General features: G+C 44.1%; 2 long non-coding RNA genes across 2 annotated transcripts in view; both read right to left on the bottom strand.

Annotated features, from left to right (window-relative positions):
* Nucleotides 1–7317: 7317 nt before the first annotated feature.
* LOC309330787 lies at nucleotides 7318–8493 on the bottom strand. Its single transcript, XR_014151581.1, has 2 exons — nucleotides 8451–8493; nucleotides 7318–7810 (listed from the first exon to the last, which is right to left on the bottom strand). It is a non-coding gene; the product is annotated as an uncharacterized lncRNA (long non-coding RNA).
* Nucleotides 8494–9112: 619 nt separating this feature from the next.
* Nucleotides 9113–17432, bottom strand: part of LOC309330125 — a 55360-nt gene continuing 47040 nt past the window's right edge. Inside the window, exon 3 of the long non-coding RNA XR_014151289.1 lies at nucleotides 9113–9123. This is a non-coding gene — a long non-coding RNA (uncharacterized lncRNA). The remainder of the gene's footprint in view (nucleotides 9124–17432) is intronic.

Below are 17432 nucleotides of genomic sequence, written 5' to 3' on the forward strand. Positions count from 1 at the left end.
ATGCGCTCTACGTGGGGCTACCTTTGAAGGTGACTCGGAAACTACAACTAATCCAGAATGCGGCAGCTAGACTGGTGACTGGGGGCAGCCGCCGAGACCACATAACACCGGTCTTGAAAGACCTACATTGGCTCCCAGTACGTTTCCGAGCACAATTCAAAGTGCTGGTGTTGACCTTTAAAGCCCTAAACGGCCTCGGCCCAGTATACCTGAAGGAGCGTCTCCACCCCCATCGTTCTGCCCGGACGCTGAGGTCCAGCGCCGAGGGCCTTCTGGCGGTTCCCTCATTACGAGAAGCAAAGCTACAGGGAACCAGGCAGAGGGCCTTCTCGGTAGTGGCACCCGCCTTGTGGAACGCCCTCCCATCAGATGTCAAAGCGATAAATAACTACCTGACATTCAGAAGACATCTTAAGGCAGCCCTGTTCAGGGAAGTTTTTAATCTGTGATATTTTAGTGTATCTCTGGTTTTTATGGAAGCCGCCCAGAGTGGCTGGGGAAACCCAGCCAGATGGGCGGGGTACAAATAATAAATTATTATTATTATTATTATACAATAGGCTTGGCTACATGCAATAGGCTCCTTTGCTGATGAGAAGGCTGTTGAAGGAATAATAGGAAACAAAGAAGTAGGAGATTCGAAGTAGTGACTGAAGGAGCCTGGTGAGAAGCTTCAGGCAATTCATCCTTTGTAATCAAGTAACCCAGCAGCCTTAACAACCAATGCTGTTGGTCGCTATTCCGGTTGTTGCATCGACTGCTTCTGGACTTTGTTTGACTCTGGACGGTCCTTTAGCACTTCTTGGTGCCACAACCTTTAGTGGCACAGCAGGGGGCACAGCATTTCTGGCTGCAGCAGGGAGAGCAGCAAGATTTGCAACTGCTGCAGGGGGAGCAGCAAGACTGGCCACAGCAGGACTGACCACAGCAGGACTGGCCACAGCAGGGGGAGCAGCAAGACTGGCCACAGCAGGACTGACCACAGCAGGACTGGCCACAGCAGGGGGAGCAGCAAGACTGGCCACAGCAGGACTGACCACAGCAGGGGGAGCAGCAAGACTGGCCACAGCAGGACTGACCACAGCAAGGGGAGCAGCAGGACTGGCCACAACAGGGGGAGCAGCAGGACTGGCCACAACAGGACTGGCCACAGCAGGGGGAGCAGCAGGACTGGCCACAGCAGGACTGGCCACAGCAGGGGGAGCAGCAAGACTGGCCACAGCAGGGGGAGCAGCAGGACTGGCCACAGCAGGACTGGCCACAGCAGGGGGAGCAGCAAGACTGGCCACAACAGGGCACAGGGCAGCACAGGACAGCTGTCCCGCAGGATGAAGAGCAGCAATCGTTACAGCCCATCTTTTGTGGAGTGCAAAGCTGAAAGAGAACCAAAATGACAATAATCCACCAACAGCATACAAATCAATATGGCTAACTTGATCCAAAACACCCACCCACCTCACTCACACACGAAAACAAAGATCACCACAGCCAATCACAAACAAACAATCACATCCTAGGCCAACCCCAACCTCTCTCACCACCAAAGGAACACAAGTGAACAACACAAGCACGCTGACACCAAACTACATACATTAAGCATAATAGAAACACCGCTACCCCACCCCACCCCCATCCATCTCCCCTCCTTCCACCCTCCTTTCTTCTTCTTTTTTCTTTTCTTTTTTCTTCTCCCCCTAATGCCTCAACAAATGAAATGGATTTGTAAAAATGTTACACGGGAAAAAAAAATACACGAGGCATTACACTTACACTGTAAAACAAGAAAACCCTTAATAAAATATATTTTAAAAAAAAAACAAAACAAAAAAACAAAAAAACAAAAGGATACATTCTCTCTCTCTCTCTCTCACTGTCTCTTGTAGGGGCTGCCACCTCTGCTCACCCCCCTCACCAACCCAGCTGTTAATTTCCCTTCCCTCACATTTGGCCAATTCATCCTCCCTTTACACAAAAACCCCTCCCCTTAAATCTACCCCCTCTACTACCCCCTCAAAGCTCATCCCAACCCCAACCCTATTTATCTGAAGAAGGAAGAGGCTTCAGAAAGTGGTTTGCCAAACCGCTCTCTGATGCACCTCCCAGTCTGCTTTAAACAATGCAGTCTACGCCACAACGTTTTGTTGTATCTAGCTTGTTGTGCAAAGTAGAATATAGGAATGCAGTAGAGGGATGGAAATAGGATGCTGTCTTATGCTGAGACAGACCATCATTCCACTGAGCTCAGTATTGTCTGCACTGCCGGATAGCATCTCTCCAGGGTTTCATAACTGGGGTCAATTCCCAGCCCTACTTGGAGATACCGAAGACTGAACCTAGAATCTTCCACATGCAAAGCACATACTCTACCACTGAGCTTCGGTCCTTCCAGGCAGATAATGGGCTGAGCGGAGAGTTCAGAACTCACTTACACTAGATTATCACATTGTGAAGGAAGGACTCCAATTCTGTCAAAGGTTCTTCCCACTTCCTCGCTTTTAAAATACAAAAGAATCAGTGGAACTTACCAGTTGTGGTAGACTGTGAAGTCAATGAGGTAATGTGGGTGTAGGACAGAGGGATGGGAGTCCTTTTATGCAGGTCCACAAGCCCATCCCCAAGGAAGTGAGGCAATGTAAAAGCATGCCCAGCTCTTCCTTGGCCATCCAAGCTCATTGCCATCCGCTGCGCCATCATCCGGTCTGTAATCCTTCTTGGGATCTTGTTGTATTTGTGATGAACAAAGTATATTTGGGGCCTATTATTTAACTTAGGTTCAGCTAATAACACTGTAATTTCCCCATGTGTCTAAGAGGCACTCAAAGGATTAATGTAATAGAAAGAATATTTAGCATGGTGGACATTTCACTCAGTGACAACAGACTCTGATTCATGAGCCGGAAGGTCTTATCCCACTGGAGATGCATGTGCAAAATGTCATCCCCCTCCCATTAGGAGATTCATGTGACTTTTCAGGTAAGTTTTACTTATTGAGGAAATATGACACCTAGCAAAGTCAAGTTGCCAGTGTACATGGGGGGGACAGTGACAATATTTAAATAATCCTGATCTATGGTATTGATGGATGCGGGCAGCACTGTGGTCTGAACCACAGAGCTTAGGGCTTGCTGATCAGAAGATCGGCAGTTTGAATCCCTGTGACGGGGTGAGCTCCCGTTGCTCGGTCCCTGCTCCTGCCAACCTAGTAGTTCGTAAGCACGTCAAAGTGCAAGTAGATAAATAGGTACCACTCCAGTGGGAAGGTGAATGGCATTTCCATGCGCTGCTCTGGTTCACCAGAAGCGGCTTAGTCATGCTGGCCACATGACCCGGAAGCTGTACACCAGCTCCCTCGGCCAGCAAAGCGAGATGAGCGCCGCAACCCCAGAGTCGTCTGCGACTGGACCTAATGGTCAGGGGGTCCCTTTACCTTTACTAGATATATCCATGAAGGATCAGGTTGTCAATTTCTGCTAACGTTGATGACTATGTTCTCCTTCCATTGTAAGTATGCCTGTGAAAGCCATTTATTGGGGAACCTAATTGGATAGAATTGCTGTTCCATTCATATTCAGTTTTCCTTGCCAATTTCCCCAGAGGCCTTTGGTTTACCACCATGAGAAGAAGATGCTAGACTAGATTTATCCAGCAACGCTTTTCTTGTGTAACTTGCAACTTTGCTTATGAAACTTTCCATGCTTGTCATGTGGGAGATTACTGATTACTGTTCGTCAACCTAGCATAGTACTATGAACTGAAACACTTCCTAAAACTTAGTTACATTTCCTGTTCATCTCCAGGACTTGGGCAGGGGAAATTTGGCTGAAATCCAACTAAGTTCTATTCAGCATAGACTCAGTGAAATACGTAATTCATTCCCATGAACTTCAGTGTAGGATTACCAGTGGATACAACCCATAATAAATAACAACAACATATGTTGTTAGTCTCCATTTCACATTGGGTCTAGTTAGAATAGTCAGTGGTCAGGGATGCTGGGAACTGGTGTCCAACAGCATCTGGTGAGGGAGTCTCTAATTTGGGTGATAACAACCATGATATTCAGCCTCGTTGGTTGTTGTTTTTTTGTGTGTGAGCTTCTAATTTACTCCTCAGTCTAGTTCATACTTCTAAGCACATGCTGGTTAGACCTGAGAATTGCTCTGCTATTAGTATAAGATGTTGTTAATGATATGCTATTAGCCAACCTTCTTTTAATGAAAGGTGTGAATATAGACAAAAAGAGAGGAGTGGAATGTGCTGTGCTAGAAAGACATCGCCTTTACTTAACCTGAATATGCCACTGTTGGTGGTATATCACTTCCTAAGGAAGGTCAAGTTGCAGCAAGAACCCTCTGTGTCAGGTGGCAGAGAAACGAACCCCCGCAGCAGGTTGCTAGGAATGGACAAGACAAGGAAAAGTCCTTGCCATCTGATTTTATCCAAAATTCACAGAGAGAGGCTCGGGAATCCATCCTCTTGGAATAATAATAATAACCCTGGCTGAGTTTCCCCAGCCACTCTGGGCGGCTCCCAATCGAGTGTTAAAAACAATACAACATTAAATATTAAAAACTTCCTTAAACAGGGCTGCCTCCAGATGTCTTTAAAAAATAAGATAGCTGCTTATTTCCTTCACATCTGAAGGGAGGGCGTTCCACTACCGAGAAGGCCCTCTGCCTGGTTCCCTGTAACCTCACTTCTCTCAATGAGGGAACTGCCAGAAGGCCCTCGGAGCTGGACCTCAGTGAAGGATGGGGGTGGAGACACTCCTTCAGGTATACTGGACCGAGGCCGTTTAGGGCTTTAAAGGTCAGCAACAACACTTTGAATTGTGCTCGGAAATGTACTGGGAGCCAATGCAGATCTCTCAGGACTGGTGTTATGTGGTCCTGGCAGCCACTCCCAGTCACCAGTCTAGCTGCCGCATTCTGGATTAATTGCAGTTTCCAGGTCATCTTCAGAGCCCCACGTAGAACTCATTGCAGTAGCCCAAGCAGGAGATAATCAGAGCATGCACCACTCTGGCGAGACAGTCTGGCGAGGCAGGTAGGGTACCAGGTGGAGCTGGTAGACAGCCTCCCTGGACATTGTCCTGAGGAAAACCCCACACCTCTTTTCTCCCACTTCCCCATTCATCAACAGCACCCTCCCACACTTTATGGTTGACACTTAGGGCCATCTGTCTCCAAGCTCTTTGCTCTCCTACTTTCAAGGCCCACCAGGTTCTGGGAGATGGTGGAATGCTTTCTACTGATAACGTGTCAGCCAGCTGCTGCTCCGGCTCTGCCTCCTCCTCCTCTACCATTATTTCCCAAATTCCCCCATCATCTTCCTCTGAGCTGTGACCTCCCTCAAACCCCTGTTGTAATTCTGAAGTGTCTTCTTCTCTGGAAGGGTCAGGCTGGGGGAGAAGGTCTCCACCATTCCTCCCCTGCTCAGTCGTTGACACAGAACAAAATAAAAGTTTTGATGGATCAGACTAAGGTGGGGAGGGGATCTATCTAGTTCAGCAGCTGATGTCTCACAGTGTCCAAACAGATGCTTCCTGGAACCCCTCCCCGCAAAAAAGGAATACAATGGTACCTTGGAACTTACTTCGTTCCGGAGGTCCGTTCTTAACCTGAAACTGTTCTTAACCTGAAGCACCACTTTAGCTTATGGAGCCTCCTGCTACTGCCGCGCCGCCGGAGCACAATTTCTGTTCTCATCCTGAAGCAAAGTTCTTAACCCAAGGTACTATTTCTGGGTTAGCGGAGTCTGTAACCTGAAGCATCTGTAACCTGAAGCGTATGTAACCTGAGGTACCACTGTATTCCTGAGGGGTGTTGTGTGTGAGTGTGCAAAGGAATGCCATTATCCTTTTTATTGGTGCCATGAGAAACAATTCAAATGAATAAGAGTGTATTTGCAAGCTTTTATTTAGTCCACAAACAGTACCTAATTACACTATTTATGGAAACATTGTGTTTCTATTTAAAAGTATTGAAGTCATTTGCATAATCAACTGCATTAGTTTTGGCCATAGCAGATAGAAGAACGGAATAGCAGAAGCTGAACTGCAGAAGAACGGAAACAATGACTGTGACTAACAAGGAATGTGACAGATATCTCTGCCTCCATACATCACTAGATACAACCTATTATAGTAATAGTAGTAGTAGCAGTAATAATGTTTTTTAAAGCAATGGTTATATTTATTAAGAGAGAGCAAGCACATGGCCATAGAAATCCAATGCCAGATGTTCTGAGCAGGCTGAGGAATCAATAAGTTTTCAGTTCTGAAATAAATTCATAGGGTTGGGATTGGAAATTGGGCCACCAGGGTATTGTAGGATTCCAGCTCCCATCAGACCTTGCCAGAATGGCCAGCAATAAAGGATGGTGGGAACTGTAGTCCAGAAACATCTGGAGGGGCCACACATTCCTCATCTGTGCCTAAGGTCCTGGACTGACCGAGCAACTCATGTTGTCCATCCATCACTATGAGTGCCATTTTGGCTATGGGGTGAGAATTACAAGGTTAACTACAAAGAAACAGCTCTAATGAAGGGTGTACGCACAGTCAAGGATCATACACCAGATGATGTTGTAGTGGAAGCTAATGCCGTGTTTTAATGGAGACATGAGTATTGTTGAGTAATGGCTCACTACTAGGGGGAGCAGTCCTAGAGCTACATAATAAGGTCCACCACCTGGTAGTTATTCACTCACTCACAGGACGCCATATTTTATCCCGTTCTTACCAGATACTACATGACATTTTTTTTGCAAATAGTTTTTGCAAATAGAGATTGTAGTGGATCAAAGGATTATCCCAGACTGATTTTGTGATGGACCTGGAGAGTTATTGTCCCAAGAACAGGCATGTCCAAAGTCCATTTTGGGGGCCTAATCTGACTGTGGTTGGCCCTTTGGTTTGCCCTCATGGCCCTTCAATTCATCAAATCTGGCCCTCTTTGAAAAAAGTTTGGACGCCACTGCCCAAGAAGTTCTATCAAATGTTCTTATTTTCCAAAAAGGTAAAGGACCCCTGACAGTTAAGTCCAGCCGTAGACAATTCTGGGGTTGTGCAAATTGCTGTGCAAAAAAACTAGAATAGCCTCCTAAGTATGTGTGTCATACATGTGCCCTTCCAATGAGATATGGCCCCCTTCCCAATATTGTATGAGATATGGAGATGTGCTCCTCAAGAACTCAGCTTCTGATCCTTACTGGCCCAGCAACCCTTCAGCTGGAGATGCTTGCCAAGCAGATGACTTATGCAGGATCTATGACACATTCTCCATCTCAAGGCAAAGGAACACAAGAACACTCTACTGTGCTTTAGAATCTTTATTAACTGCCATATGGACATATTTTTCCCCCATAGAGGAGTTATTCAAAGAGATGAAAAGAGAATGACTCCCAGGACCACCATGATGATAAAGAGAAGACAACTGGCATGGCTCCTTGAAGGAAAACAAAGCAAAGTAAGAAGGAGATGAGAAGAATCCAGGGTTGTAGAAGGAGGCAGGAATAAACTTAAGGGACAGAAATAGATGAATCCAAGGAGTCCACCAGCATGGAGGAGGCAGCAGCTCTCAACCCTTCAGTGAACTTCTTCAGCAGCAGCCTTGCTTAGGATAGCAGCAACAGGAACCACAGCCGCAAGAGTTGCAGCAGCAGGGGGAAGAGCAGCAGCAGGAAGGAGAGCAGCAACAGCAAGGAGTGGAGCAGCAGCAGCAGGGGCAGCAGCAGCACTTGCAGCAGGAGGGAGAGCAGCAACAATTGGAGCAGCAGGACATCTTAGCGGTGGAGAGGGAAGGCGGAGCTGAAAGGATTCAAGGGATTTCCCATTAAGCAAACACAACACAATATTAAGAACACCTTTGATAGCCAAACATTACAGCTTAAGACCAACATGAAACGTATGTTTAAAGTTTGCTACACATTGCATCAAGGAAAGGAATGCATAAACTGGCCTCTTCTGAGTCTCCCTTGGGAACTCACTGAAAGTCAGGCTAACATATTTGAGAGGATTCTGTCTGAGCCCCCAACATCCTATTAGGAAACAGATGACATGCTTGGCAGAAAAAAGACTATCTAAGATCCTGTGCAACACAATATTAGGCAAATGTTTTAGTCCTACAATGCTGAAAGAATTCAGGCCTAAAGGCAAGATCCCAACTTCTCCTTGAATGAATAAAAACATGTGTTGTAAGAAATGGCATTTGCAAGAGACCTTCAATCCCTTGCCCCCAAGAGAAAAGTAGGCTTTGAGTTAGAATTAACATCAATTACGCTTTTCTCCATGCACACCTCCCCATGTGGCAGGAGAACAAGATTGGTCACCAAGAATAAGAAATATAGTGAACCAGTTTCATTGCAAAACCAGAGCTGTTACACTACATCCTAAAGACCTGAAGCTCTCCTGAAATCTAGGAAACCGAAAGAATGAAGACAGAACATACCTTTTTCAGCAATAAGATTTGGTGTGGATGTTGGATCCAGTGAGTGAGTGAGGAACTCCTGAATGTTGGGCCTTTATATACCCCTCTGTGAATCCTCCTGCAAACAGTTATGCACCAACCAGTGATGACGAGGTCTTCATTAAAAGTCCTCTACCACACAGTCATCAGGTGCATGATTCTTGACTCTGTCCACAACCGTCCATTTCAAAGGCAGGTGATTAAAGTTATTCTGCAGTTGCAACACGGTAATTCCCAGTTCTGTCCAAAGGGGGCACTTATGGAATTGCTTCAGATGAACAGGCATCATATGTGTTTTTTTTTTTTTTTTTTTAAATAATTTTTATTCAATTTTCAATTTTAAAGACAAAACAAACTTACATAAAAAAAAATCAAAACAAAAGTAAAACAAACACAAAACAAAACAAAACACAACCAAATTTTCATCTCCTTCTTTCAATGACTTCCCCGCACTCCCCTGCCCACCTTCCATTTTCACTACATAGCTCAGCAAATTATTTATTAGGTCTCTTAAAAATTATTCAATTCTTTCCTTCCAATTTATCTTTTCCCCCTTTTTAACTTATCATAATTTTACATGTTCCCTTTCCCATATTGGATCTATTCTCCAAGGTCGGCGTAATTTCTCTCCCACAAATTCATCCTTTTTTTTTTTCTTTTTTTTTTAATATTAAATCTAAAATCATAATATTTCAGTTCCAAATCCCAGGTTTTTACCACCCCAAATTCCCCTCCCCCCTGCCCCCGCTTTGCCCCTACCCAAATAGATAAACAACAGTTTTAGCCTGGATTTCTGACATCCGAGGCCTTCAGGCCCCAGTTAGCCTCTCTCCGCCGATTTTGTTTATAGTCCTCTTTGTTGGTCTTCCCTTCTCCATGAAGTTCTGTCAGCAGCTCCTCATATTTTCTTTCTTCCAAATCAAACAAAGACAGTTTTTGACCAAAGACAACAAATCTCCCAAAGTCCAGCCCCAGAAAGAAGTCCCCATTGAACTTGTTCATTCTTTGTTGATTCAATATTCTGATTATTCCAGGGGCTTCTCTCTTCCTCTGGCCCTGCAGATCTGCAATCCCATAGTCATCCTCCTTGTTTCTTTGATTCCCAAAAGTTACAGGTTTCTGTTTGCATTCTTGTTGAACTCTTTCTTTTTCTCCTTCCCCCCATAGGATTATCTCTCCTTCTGCAGCTGCAAATTTTTTTTCCACTTGTTTAGTTCCATTGACAGAGTCGTTAAGTTTAAAACTGAAGGTCATCAACTGTTCAGTCATAATTGTGTTCTGTTTTTGCAAGGTTCCCACCAGACAAAACATTTTTTGTATCTCTGCCAGTAATTTTCCTTCAGCAGCCATTGCAATGTCATCAGTTCCCTCCAGAGGGATCTCCATCATGAATCTCACCCAACAGTCAGTTACTTTGTTGTTAAGAATTATTTTGTTTCCAATCAGTTCAATCAATTCAGTTTCAATGTAGCATTTAATCCAGAAAAGCAGTTATAACACAGTTCCACGTTTCGGCTAGTCGTTTGACAGCTCTTTTTGACAGCTGTCAAACTCCTTATTCTGTTTCTCGGGCTCCCACACTGGGCGCTACCCGGGTCTGGGGGGGTCAACTTAAAAAGCAAAACCCCCGGAATTCCTCTTTCTTCCACTCCTGCTCAAATTACTTCTTAATTCAGTTTGTGAAAGTTCTCCGTTTAAGCACCAAAGTCTTTCCGACCTGGTGCTATCTCTTTGCTTTAAATCTTTTGGTGGGGAGGGGGAGTGCGGACTTCCTTTTTAACACGTCCCCCCGATCATACTCGAATTCGTAAATAAGAAACTTTTAGTGCCGAAATTTCCTTTTACTCACGGGTTACATTTTCAGTCCAAATTTTAAGAAGAAAGACAGCGCTCTCCGGTCATGGCTCGCGGCTTCGCTCCGCCAAGGCAGCGATCGACTCTCAGCACCACGCCACTCTCCGGTCCACTCCGTAGCCTTTAAAAAGGCTCTTCGCGGGTCAGGGAGGGCGCTTAAGGTGCCCACCGAGTCACCATGTCCGCAGGCTTCCGCGCCTGCGGTTTCTAAGGGTCCCCGTGTCGCCGGCACGGCAAGACCCGTCCTTAGCGGAGCCGACTCCCTCCGGAGCTCAGAGGGAGTCCGCCATTACCCGTTCGCGCTATCCCGGAAGTCCGAACAGGCATCATATGTGTTTCTCTCTGAGATCTGATGCCATAGGGTATTAGTTTTTAGATCATTTACCTGTGGACAAAACCTTTAGGACATTCTTTCTGTGTACAGCATGCAACATGTACTCAGGGCAGGCCCATTAAAGTTCATAGACATGGCTGACTTTGGTTTATTCATTTTAGTGCTTCTACTCTAAGTAGAACTTCTGGATAGAAGCCAATTACTTTTGCATGGCTCAGATGTCTGGTGCAAATTACGCTGTGATATTCTTTCTGTGTGACAGAATCCTGGAAGACAGTCATCGGAGGCAGCCCAAATGTATTGCAGTAGTCTAGCACTTAATTTTTACTGTAGTAAACATTTGTGAAAGCCACATATTAAATAATAAAAAAAAATGGGACTGCTATTGTTCACCCTCCTGGGCAGCTAACCAAACAGCCACAATATGGTGGCAAATGCTATTTCCTCATTGCTCATTGCTGATAAATATGTGTTATGATGATCAAATAACAAGTCCTGTGGATCCAAACGTCAGATCCTTTGAGTTTGGGGCAGAAGGTAGAGTCAGAAGATCTGATGGTATTTCCTGGTAAAAGAAGGTGTTGGATCACGATGAGAAACTCCCACGGCACCCATTCATCTCAGCATAATTGTTTTTAAAAACAGTCCCATAACTGCCCCTTTAGTCAGGGCTGAGAATTACAGTGTTTCCAGAATACAGTTTTAATCATATACTTTTAAAAAGGGGGAGTTGTGAATACAGTCAGAGGTCATGCCCCAGATAACGGTGTGGGGCAGCATCAAGGTTTAATGCAGACCATTTAATTCTTCAGTTGTGCATCATGGATTGTGAAAGGGTTGACCTGTTAACAGGGTACATATTAAAGCAACTAAATGCAGTGGTTTCTCTTAAATTGGTATGAAATATGAATATCATTGTAAGTGGCCATTTTGAAAATCATCATGTAAAAAAACAGAACTTGGATAATAATAAACTAATATTTCTCTAACTTTTTTGTACTGGCAAACATGCAAAGTTGCAGTTGTCATTTCAGATTTGATTTGAATGTTTGTAAGTGTAGGACTAATTGTTTCAATTATTATGAAAAACCTACTAATGTACTCCTATATAGTGAAATGAATGTTGACAACTCATAGTAAAATAAGTTGCCTTTCCCTTGAAATTTTTTTGCTTGAATAAAATATATATATATATATATATAAAGGTCCACCTTCTTGGAATACTTCATCAACACACTGGATCCAATATCCTCACAGCACCTCCTATATTGAACAAAGGTAAGCTCATTTCCAATATTTATGCATTCTTCCTATTTACTGCAGGGGAGCTAAAGGTCTGAGGGAGGCCAGTGACTCTGGTCTTGTAAAATGCATCTGAATCAAATGCACAGAGGAGCCAACAGTCTCACAATTTGGATTCTGTTAGCATTTCAGATTTCAGGATCTCAACCGGCATATTTTAATACATAGATCCATGCTGTTTTAAATGACAGACTCCTTGTAGGTTCTTTGGGTTTTACCTGATCGGATCATCTAATTATCTCTTCAACAAATCTGCGTGATGGATGCTACATTTTCATAAGTTGTAGTTTTGAGGACTGACCACTTCCCTTGCCTTTGGGCTGTTGAATGGAGTCCTTATTACAGTAATGACTTCCCTAGAGATATAAATTTCTTCTCGTATCAACTGAGGAGGAATATTCCTCCCATGATATATATCAAGTATACATCAAAATTACTGATACCTACAACATAAAAAGGTGACACCTGCAAATAACCAGGGCACATGTCACATGTATTGAGCTGTGAGAGAATCAAGATTGTTTGTAGGGCCAATTGCTTTTGTAATGGGGGGGACAAATCTGAGTTTCCTTTCACGTAAAGAGGAAAATGGCCCAGGATTTAGTGTGAAGTTAAAATCAATATTGAATTCTTGGTTGGATAGACTGTTCCATTTCAACACTCAACAGGCAGTCATTTCTCCCATGTTTTATCTGACACACAAATCTTTATGTAATGTAGGCAAATAATTTCAGCTCTGTCTTGAGTAGGAGACAATGTATATGAAATATATAGTGCTTAATGCAAAACACAAGTGAAAGATGTCTTCAACACATCTGACAATGTATCGCTTAGTTAACTGGTGATCCCTTGATTTCCTGCAGCTCAAGCTTACTTCTCTTCCTCAAGATGTCCTGCTGTTGCCAGTGTGGCTGCTCCCCCTGCTGCTGCAAGCAGTGCTGCTGTTCCCCCTGCTGCAGCTGTGGCTGTTGCAAGCAGTGTTGCTGCTCCCCCTGTTGTTGCAAGCAGTGTTGCTGCTCCCCCTGCTGCTGCTGCTGTTCCCCCTCCTGTGGTTCCGGGTGCTGTGGATCTTCCTGCTGTGGCTGCAAATGCTGCTATCCCAAGCAATGCAAATGCTGAAGAACCCCAAGGAAAGCTCTCAATGTTTACAGGGAATCTACAATGGATAGTCCATTGAATAATCCCACCACCATGAGTACTGACTTCAAGGGCTACTACTTGATTCCTCACATTCAGAATTTATATCTCTCTGGAATGTGCTTAATCCTCAAGTTGTGTCTTCCTCTCCTCTTTTAGTTCTGCACTCTTTGACTCGCCTGGATGTTCTCCTAGGAGCCATCTCTAACAAAGCATTTCCCATGGTGTCATCATGACTCTCTCAATGTGTGTGACTCTTTCTCTTTCTCTCTCTTCTACATTTCTAATTCTTCTTTTATTGTACAATCTACCTGCTTGCATGCCAACTAATAAAATGGCAAACCGTCTCCTAAAGTCTTGTTTTATCTTCACTTCAAATTGAATTGAGGAGAGGCTCAATGTGTGTGAACAGCACTACTTTCAATGTACATCATACCCCACCCCAATCAATGGCATTGAATGATCCTGGGGGGTTGGGGGAAATGCACTGCTGCTTGAGTTATTGAAGGACTACTCCAAGATGATGTAGGTAGATGATTCTGGGGTAGGTAGACCAACCATATCATTGGACCATTCACATATATGGTATAGAAGCAATAGCAGAGCAACTGTTCTGTAAGCAGAATGTCCAAGGTTCAACCACTGACATCTGCAGTTAGGAAAATCTTGATCAGCAGTGTTACTCACTTCCAACCTGTGCTTGCATTCTTCCTGAAGACATCTCAATGGAGTCACTGTAGGAAACTCTTTGGTAGTGGAAAAAACTAGTTGGTCATTTCTTCTGGAGGGATCATTTGGAGCAGTCTACTTCTGTCCTTATGACTGTGTTCCAGGTAATTTAAGAACATACAAACATGGGGTTGGAATAGATGACTCTTGACTCCCTTCCAACTCTAAGATTCTATGATTCTAAGAAGAGCTTGCTCAATCAAATCAATGGCCTGTCTAGTCCAGTATCCTCATCCTGTCCTCACAATGGCGAGCCAGATGCCTATAGCAGGCATGTCCTACAAGTAGATCATAATCTACCAGTAGATCACTGGATAGCTGTGGTAGATCACTGGTAGATCGCTGGCTCCTCCAAAAGACTCTGAACAACTGTGGCTCCCCTAAAAAAAGCTCAACATTTTACCTCCTCCCTTAAAAAACTCAACAACTTTGACCTAAACCCCACTGCCACTTTTTAACTCTGTGTGTAGGTCACAGTCTCTTGGGAGCTGGCCACCCCTGGCCTATGGCACACAATCAGAACACAAACACAAGAGCACTGTGGTTTCCAGCAACTGGTATTAAGAACCATCACTGCCTAAAACTTGGAGACATTGCACAGCCATTGTGGTTAGTAGCTCTGGGAAATTCCACCTCCATGAATTTGTCAACTCCTGCTTTAAAGCCATCTAGGTTGGTGGTCAACACAGCCTCCCGTGGGAGCGCCTTTCATTGTTTTAGCTATGCACTGCATGAAGACCTTCTTGTCTGAGATATTCCAGCAGTCAGCTTTTAGACAATGAAAGGTAAAACACACACAAATACACACATGATCTTACATTACCCCAACTGATGGGAGGCTGGGAATTTACCTGGTAGGCTGAGGATAAGTAGACTCAAATGGCTACTAGTTCAAATCAGCCTCAATATCCCTCCATTCTTCAATTATTTAACAAAGAAAGTACTCTCAAAATTCCAATATACCGGTACTACCCATTTTGTATGGAGGCATTTCATTATAAGATGGACACTGACTGGCATCAGCTCTCCGGAGATGAACTTAGACCTTTCTGCATGCAAAATAGATGCTCTACTACGGAGCTATGATCCTTCCTTCCTAAATGCCCTTTGGGGTTTCCTCCCAATTCTATGATTCCTCCAATTCTATGATTCTATGATTCTATTAATTTCTGGTGGCAGGTTCTCCATCTCCATCCCATCATCAAAACACTACAACTGCCAGGGGGACTTTGTCCAAAGCCTTAGTTAAATCAAGGTACACTATTTCCGCAGCAGCCCCAACATCCACCAAGCTCGTAAATCTATCCAAAAAAGAATTGAGATTCACCTGGCATGAACATTTTTTTTTTTGAGAAATCCATGTTGAGTCTTAGTAATCACAGCATCCTTTTCTATATGCTCATAGGTCGACTGTTTAATTATCTGTGCTATAATCTTTCCTGGTATTGATGTCAAGCTGACCAGTCTGTAGCTATGTGAGTCTTCTCCACCCACACAAACTGTTTGAAGATGGGAACAGCATCAGCCCTTATCCAGTCTGCAGGGACCTCACATTTCCACCATGCATTCTCAAAATTTACAGACAGAGGCTCTGTGGTTATATCTGCAAGCTCCTTTAGTACCCTTGGGCGCACCTCATCAGGCCTTGCCAATTTGAATCCATTTAAAGTAGCTAGGTGTTCCCTTGCCACAACTTTTCCTACTTGAGGCTGCAGTTCCTTCCTTGCACCTTTTATCCTGTTGTCACCAGGTTGAGTTCTCCTTTAATTTTAAGTGACGAGAGGGACAATGTAGGGGTTCAGCAGTTTCACCTCCTTCACCCAATAGCATTTCTTTGTCCTCTCCACCCAGAGGACATACCGCTTGCTTGTTCTTCAAACATAGCTGATGAAACCACTTTTATTATTTCATTCTCTCTTGTAAGACCGAGATCATTCTGAGTTTTGCTTGCCTGGCCTTCATCTTGCAACTGTTGGCTACTGCTATAGACCCTTCCTTCATGTTTCTCATTTCCTCCATTTAGCAGATATGCCCTTCTGAAATCTCATCTCATCTCATCTACAAACTACTCATGCAGCCCCAGTGGTTTCTTTAGATGCCTCCAACTTTTCTTTCTTGTTGGTATTGTTTGCATTTGTGCCTTCAATATTTCAGCTTTAAGACTTCCGGGTTGGCGCCATCGCCGAATGGCGGACTCCCTCCGAGCTCCGGAGGGAGCCTGCTCGGTAGGGGCTGGGTCCTACCGCGCCGGCGACGCGGGGACCCTTAAAAACCATGGGCGCTAAAACCCATGGACATGGTGACTCGGCTGGCACCTTTTGAGCCCCCCCCGACCCGCGAAGGAGCCTTTTTAAAGGCTACCGAACGGGTGACGGGGGGGGGTGGTGGTGCTTTGAGTCCTCCGCTTCCCCTGCCGAGCGAAGCCGCATGCCATTCGACGGAGAGCGCTGACTTCTTCCATTGGAAATTTGGACTTAAAAGCATAACCCGTGAGTAATCGGAACTTGGATTAAAAAAGGCGAGAAATTTTTAAAGAATTCGGAACGAGCGGGGGAGGCATAAAAAGGAAGTCAGCCCCCCCCCCCGTTGTAGAGGAGCTAAAGTAAAGGACTTAACATCTAAGATTGAGCGCAACCTTATTTTGATAAAGTTATGAAATTTCGCGATGGAAATTTATAAGATTGAGCTGGAGGAGAAAAGTGGAATTTATTCAAAAAGCAACCCCCCCCCCCCCGGAACCTGGGAGCGTTTTAGTTAGAGCGCCGGGAGAAGACAAGGAGAGGTTTTGACAGCTGTCAAAGAGCTGTCAAAGCAGAAGAACAAAAATGAGAACTTTGTTACGAGGACTTTGCCGGTTATATTTGTTACAAATTGGATACAAAATGTTTAAAACAAGGAATAATAAGTTACTTTGACTGGTGGACGTGATCTGGAAGGGAACTGAGTTACTACAATCCACCTAGAGGAGCCGAGGGATATTACGAGTTGTTGGCATCGAATTTGACAGAACTTTTTATCTCCTGGGAAACTGCAGAAATGGAACATTATTTTGGCTACAGAGGTTTACACACTAAAGTAGACAATAGACTTATCTATTGAAAAATGGAAGGGACTTGGCATCATGTTTCGTTCCTGAATAACAGAGCCTCTGCAGTGGAATTTAGAAGCTTTTGGAACTAGAACATTTGTGCAGGAAAACAGGAAAAGAAAGAGGAGAGAGATTAACAAGAACAACAAGAATAATAAGAATTGGACAAAGTTGGAAGTGGGAACATTTGGGACATCCAGATTTGAAAGGTTTAAGAAATAAAATTGGAGTTTTACTCCCAAGTATATAAAAATCTAGATGGAAAAAATGGGCCTTTTTGAGATAGACTCCTTCCAAGATTGGACATTTAAAATTAAAGAAGACTGGTAAAGGACTATGGTTTAAATAAATGTGGGAGCTCCAGGAAGACATCAGATGTTGATCAATATGGGGAACGCAACCAGGAAAAGGGGGAGGGAAATTTGGAATCCAAAGGCTGCAAAATTATATTTTATTTTATTATATTTTAATCTATTATGTATATTAAAGGGGGGAACGCGCGGAAGGGAATAGGTCGATC

Source organism: Podarcis erhardii (genome assembly GCF_964252035.2).
Source record: "Podarcis erhardii genome assembly, chromosome: 15".
NCBI classification, from domain to species: Eukaryota; Metazoa; Chordata; class Lepidosauria; order Squamata; family Lacertidae; genus Podarcis; species Podarcis erhardii.